The 6,608-nt window shown below is 44.7% G+C and overlaps 1 pseudogene; it reads right to left on the reverse strand.

Annotated features, from left to right (window-relative positions):
* Positions 1-2,728: 2,728 nt before the first annotated feature.
* On the reverse strand, positions 2,729-6,075 carry LOC123158401 (uncharacterized; annotated as a pseudogene).
* Positions 6,076-6,608: the final 533 nt, after the last annotated feature.

Genomic DNA, 6,608 nt, shown 5'->3' on the forward strand with positions numbered 1-6,608 from the left:
TGTGTCTACTTCGATCGGGAAGGTCGTCTTTAAGCATTATTCTCGGACGCTTAATAAAGTAGCGCATGTGCTTGCTCAATTTTCTTTTTGTAATAAGACTTTTATTAGTTGGACTGCCTTTGATCAATTAATAAAGTAAGCCATGATGGCCTTCCCTCAAAAAAAAGGAGTAGCAGCGCAACCTAGGTGGCTTTAGATTGGGCAAAGAGGAGCAGCGGGACGAGGTAAACTTCCAATCAGAGCGCTGTTACAAAGAGAAATAAATCAGCATTTAACCGCTAATTATTAGGATGCCTTTTCAGCTTTACATGCAGGCCCCCGCGTAATTGCATGCAAAACCGCTCTTGCCTAATCAACGTACAGGCTCGTTGCATGCAGGGGTTTCCACGGGGTAGGAACGAGGGAATCTAGGGGGAAGAGAACCCTCGTGAAAGAGGCTGGGAGGGCATCAAAGAGAAGCCTTAAGGTTTTGGAAAAATCTGAATTTCGTAAGGTAACTTACACACCTAGACGGAGGGAGTAATATAAAAATCATAATTAGTTAAATAGTTTCAGAAGGTTAGAAAATCAAAGCAATCTAGGTGAGAGTGAAAGTTTAATGATTAAAAGACTTCTTCAATGATTAATGTGGTGTGATTATCCGTACGTCTACAACCAATTCTGTTTTCTTGAAGTAGTTAAGAGAAAGTAAAGCCTGGTCACAGCAAGAAGCCAATAACTTCTATGCATATAGCTGCAAAAGAAGTCAAACTTGAACACAGCGTTTTGGTGCTCAGGCGCAGCTACTCCCGAAATCCTTATCGTTTGTTCTCGTTTGGGGATTCGCAGAATTCCTTCTGACAAGTCTGTGTCACTGCGTCGGAAAACTGATATACAGCACGCGTACGTAGCGAACAGTGCGTGAGAGAGGGGCCCGAACCGTATGTGTGGTCGTCCGTCGTCGCGCGGGTCTATCTGGTTCTATCTGGTCCGTGGACCAGATCGTTTACTTCTTTTAGATGAACCGTGTAAGACGGCTCAGAACGAACAGTGCTTCTCGATACCGGCCGCCGCCGAGGACAGCTACACTCCATCCCCCACTCCCGACGAAGGCTGCGGCGGCTCTAGCTAACCGAAGATGACGACGCTGGCATGGAGTTCCTGCTGGACGCGGTTAACAGGTAAGAAAACCCTGCCCCCTAGCTGGAGATCTATCGATTTTTTGGCAGCGCAGTGGACAGGCGACGAGTGACCATTTGTACGCCGCCCGGAAAAATGGCTATTTCTTGCAGATTTCCCCTCCGGGAAGAATTCGCGGGCAGCTTGGACCACCTAGATCCGGTTCCTCTGGCGGGGCTTCCGAGGATTGATGGCACCCGCGTTGAGCCGGCTGACTCGATCGCTGGGTCTGGGTGTGGGCACCGTATTGACAGCGCTAACCAAGGGCGCCCAGACGCCGACGAGATTCGCACAATCTACCGAGAGGGTGAATCCGGAGGCACCTGGATAGGCAAAAAGGTGCAGTTGCAAACCACTGTTGTTCCTCTGCTCTGCTCTGTATTTTTTTCTTGTTGAGTGCTGCTCTATTTTTCCTAGTTCGTACTGCAGCTGGGAGGCATGGATCTTCATCTATGGCTTAGAAAACATAGTTTCGCTTGAGAATTCAAAAACAATGCATCATGCTAAATGTAGATGCTGACAAAAAATTTACCTATGTGAAATGGGGGTGTCAGGCAGGCATACGTACATATTCAGTACTCTGATGAAGGCGCCAAAATATTGGACTGATAACGTAGAAACCAGAAACTGAACTATGATTAGAATAAGAGTGGCACTCGTTTTTTTTGTATTTTTTGTGCCAAACGATCCATATGAGAAAATCATTTATGAAAAAGTTGTCTGCTGTTAATTTACAAGCAGACGACCATGACAAAGGTTTGATGCATCTGATATCTCACCGGCAGTCCGCTTAGTTAGCATTTTCATTATCCTAAGTACCACCATCCACCCGTTCTTGCACCCAATCCAATCACACATGCAAACTGATGAGTACTATCTGTTTCGATATATATTCAGGTTACATCGAGGGAGCACGCCGCCTGATAGAACCCCATGCCCATCTAGGATGAGTGCCCTAGAGCAGTCAATCCGCAAGTATGCAGAGGAACCAACGGAAGTGTAGTTCGTCCTGAAGTGGGACGGAGTTTCGACTTACTCGGCGAGGCGTACGACTTCTACAATTTGTATTCATGGGAGATTGGTTTTGGCATAAGGTGTGGGAAAAGCTGATTGACCGCGAAGAGGATCAAATCGATGCAGGAGATTGTCTGCGTTTGTTCGGTGCGCTGTTAGATCATGCTTGCTCGAGTAAATAAAAATAGAGAAAAACTGAAAATTGTCACTGACAAGCATGTCTATTTTCTTCCAAAATAGGGGAAGCCAGAGACAGAGAATAGCAGATGATGGTGTTAGGAACACGCTGAAAGTGTTTGCTGACATTGTTGCAAGTGACCCGGACTTCACGTACAGAGTTCTTGCTGATAGTGATAGCAGGGTTAAGAACCTGATGTGGACAAATGGAAATAGTCGGATGCAGTACCGGCGCTTTGGCAATGTCGTTACATCCGACACGAGTTGGAATAAAAATAATTCTCTTTTTATTTCTTCTAATTTGATCAATGATGGCATCATAAGGTGCATCTAATGTCAATTCCAGATATTTTAAAGTTCGCAGTCATATCCTGTCAAATTTAAATCAAAAAGGCATTTAGAATACAGATACATGATAACATCAGTACAATCTCTTTCCTACAAAACTGTTGGTGCAAATTGCGTGGGTATGCCAAAGTGTTTTGAGATCGTATTTACATCTACTTGAGCTGCTTCGTCCAGTTGAAGGGCTCCAAATCCCTCATGAAGCTGGCAACGGCTTGCTTCTGGTTATTCATGGATTCGTGCCTCCGGCGACGGTGCATGTCCTCCCTCGGCAACCGGAGAACACCTCTGATAACCTTCAGTCTGAAACATGCACTGAACTTGCTCTCATCATCTATGACATGGACAAACCCACGTTCGGACCAAACTCTACATGGAAGCAGGCGAAGTTCTCTGGGATGACTTGCCGCAGGTTACCACTCGTTGGAATAAGCTTCTTCATCTCATGCTGCATCTGAAACTTGATGCGCTAAATATGTAGACAGTGGTGTCCAGAAAGCTTACATAAATCAGTTGACTGTCACATGAGAATTTAGCATGCGTTTTTGTACCAGAATTCTCTCAAACAGGCCAGTGAAAGCAAAGTTAAGGTGAATGAGCCACAAGACAACCTTCGTAGGAAGAAAGACTAAGCATCAAATGATAATGAAAGAAATTTCACTTGCTTCATGGGTTCTAGTTTTGAGGCAGCGTAGATGGCTATCTGGGTCTCATGGACAACAAAACAATGCTATTGGTGTTGGTGGAACTGAACTCGTGTGTCTAAGAGGTTTCCTCTTCAGCTTCATCAATTGCCTGGAGTGAACAAAAGGAATTTCGTTAGAAGCACAAGTACATGAGAACCAGATTATTTTAAGTTATGCAGAAAGCAAATAGATAACTGACCTTCTTGAAGTACATGGGCACTTTGTTTCAAACTTTGCATGGGACAGGGATGCATTCAATCATGCCATGTCTCTGTTGCTTGACCAAGCTTATGACAGTCTCCATGAAAACCACAATCTTGTCCTGCCGCGCGAACATCTTCAGGAAGCACTTCTTGAAGTTGTGAATCTCCTCCAAACCATTCTTATCATCTGTTTTTGTTGCAGGCTCATGCTGCAAACATTACAAAAGAGATAGAATCAACAAGAGTAAGAAAATATGGACAATTCATAAGAGCTACAATGAACTTCATATAAATCCATATAGGGTATTCAAAAGCACAATCAAGTTGAAGCAGGCCGATTCTTACGAAAACATAATGCACAAATGATTTATTAATTATACTTCCAGCACATGTTAAGTTGTCTCACCTGCAATAGAATAAGTCGAACATAATCATAAATAGACGGTCTTAAACAACATATATGACACTTTCTTTCAAGAGTACTGAACAAAGAATAAGTAGAACATAATCATAAAAATATTCACATGATGGTTAAATTTTAGCATCTGAACCTTCTTGAAACGAAATTTGTTTAAACACGGAAGCAGCAGACAGAATGTAACTCACAACTTGGCAGCCATAGCACCAACTAGTAAGATGAATTCTAACAAAAGATTGACTAACCTGGTTGAGCTCTTTTCCTTTTCAGGCTCTTCAACGGAAGCACTCTGGTTTTCCACCAGTCTCCATTTCTCCCTAGGGAAAAAATTTAGTAGTTAAGAAGTCATGTAACCTCAACTTGCAGTGTATGCAATGCAAGCACAAGGAAATTTGATTGATAGAGCCACTGTATCCTAATTCCTATGCTGTATGTCAATCATATACACAGTCCAAATAGCTATGCCAGCATGGTTTGATAGGGCCAGTGTTAACCTACCACGCTTGGTTGCTAACCGTCGAAAAAATATTGGAAAGGCTTTCTGTGGATTCAAATGGATTAATATTATCACTGTTGTGTTGTAAATTCGATTTCACAAACTAGTGATTTGCTAATGAACTGGGGGAAAAGTGTGACAATTTGTCACAGTAACAATAGACGAGACACTTACCGACAGTTGGTCAGCTTCTTCGTGTTTGCCTTTCATTCGGAGCTGCAGAACCTTCGCAGCTAACTGTTTTGCATTTAGCTTTAGAGTGCTCACTGAAGATGATGTATCTTTGAACTCTCCTGGTGGGATTTCTGCTCACTATCCCTTCTCTCAACAGTTGAAACATTTGTATTTTTACCATCATGGTACTAATTTTCTCCATAAAGCTCCCGTCGTGAGCAAATTTATTGATGCTTGCTAGTGCTGACGAGATGAGCGTTTGATCCTCAGAAGATATATTATGTCTATTTTTCTTCCAAGGTACAGAATCAGATCTGAGTTTTCTCATGGCATGATCCCGAGAGGAGACACCTTGCCGATCCTCCTTCCAATCAACTTCGAATGATTTCTCGGAGTTGTCTGCTTGTCCAGCTTTTCTACCCCTAATGGACTGCAAATGAGCGTAAGAAGAGGCAACTCTGTACGTTGATACTGATGCAGCTAATTGGCCCAATGAGCCCCATCTCTCTTCAACTACCTGCAGTAATTGAATAGTGTTGGAAGTTAGAGAATAACTAACTAAAATTGTATTTGAATTAGTATATGTGGTGATGCACACACCTCCTCAGAGTTTCTACCTTCACAAGCTGCTTGCCCTTTTGCAAGCTTCAAAGCTTTAAGCCTCCAGCCAACAACAACAACAACAACAACAGAGGCTGAAAGCAACTCACTGGCTGCATTGCACCTGTGGCTTCATCCGGATATCCAGTACCATTGTCCCTCAAATAAGCGTTCATTTCTTTTGGGTTAGGTTTCTTCACCTGCCAATAATTAGAAGAAAAAAAAGATGATCAACTGAATACACATGAACATCAACCAGTTTTTTTTAAGTTAATGTTGTTACCTTTAAATATGTAGCCTCAAACTTCTCCCCCTCTGAACACGGCTGCCCTCAGGCTGACTGCTGCTCGCCGGCTTGAGCATCCATTCAAGGCCCATCTTAATCCTGTCAACCTCACTCGCCCTTAACCCCTCACGTCCCATTTCCAGATCCTACTCTTCATCCCCATCATCACTTGCAGCACCTCGTCACTTCCCTCTGCCACTACCTGCACCAGCAAATGCCATGCGATTAAGCGCCACCCTCCTGAAAAATTCTATTGACCAAAGCAACACCTGAACCAAATTCCGGCTCAGCTCCTTCTCCTCCTTCTCGTCGATGGAGTTATCCGAATTCTACCCCTCCTCCGAGCTGTCCGACCTGCGCCTGCTCCTTCGTTGGTGGCATCCTGGGCCGTCGCCACCTCCTTGCTTCTTGAAAGGAGTAAAATCAAATCAAATCCCGTTCGAGGATTGAGAAGTGGAAGGAAGTGAACTCACCAATACAAACTGGTCGCGGGGCACACACTTGACGCCCGGCGGCATGGCTGCGGAAGGGAGCGTTTTGCGGAAGGGTCGATGGCGGTGGGCGGCGGGGTACGCGCAAGAAGGAAGAGGAGAGGGAGGTCAGCGGCGGCGGGGATTCGGCGCCATGGGGAGAGCAGGATCTCGTCGGAGAGGGCGGCGGGGGTCGGCTTGGGACGGCTCAGAAACATTACCGGGCCGTGCGACGGAACCTGATCCGGCCAATGCCCATCGCCACCTACAGCCATTAATGAGACGCTGGCGCACTTTCTATTTTTCCCTATGTACGATGCAAATACGAGATACTCACTCCGTTCCTAAATATAAGTCTTTGTAGGAATTTCACTATGAACCACATGGACGTGGATCCTCTGACTTTGCAATCCCTGCCATACCCTGCCTTTGAGTCACTGACAGATGGGCCCCATGCTTTGTGGGACCCGTGTGTCAGTGACTCAAAGGTAGGCTTGGCCACGGCAGGGGATCCTCGTCCGAACCACATACGAATGTATATAGATGCATTTAAAGTATAGATTCATTCGTTTTGTTCCGTA

The sequence above is a fragment of the Triticum aestivum genome, chromosome 7B, assembly GCF_018294505.1.
Source record: "Triticum aestivum cultivar Chinese Spring chromosome 7B, IWGSC CS RefSeq v2.1, whole genome shotgun sequence".
NCBI lineage: Eukaryota > Viridiplantae > Streptophyta > Magnoliopsida > Poales > Poaceae > Triticum > Triticum aestivum.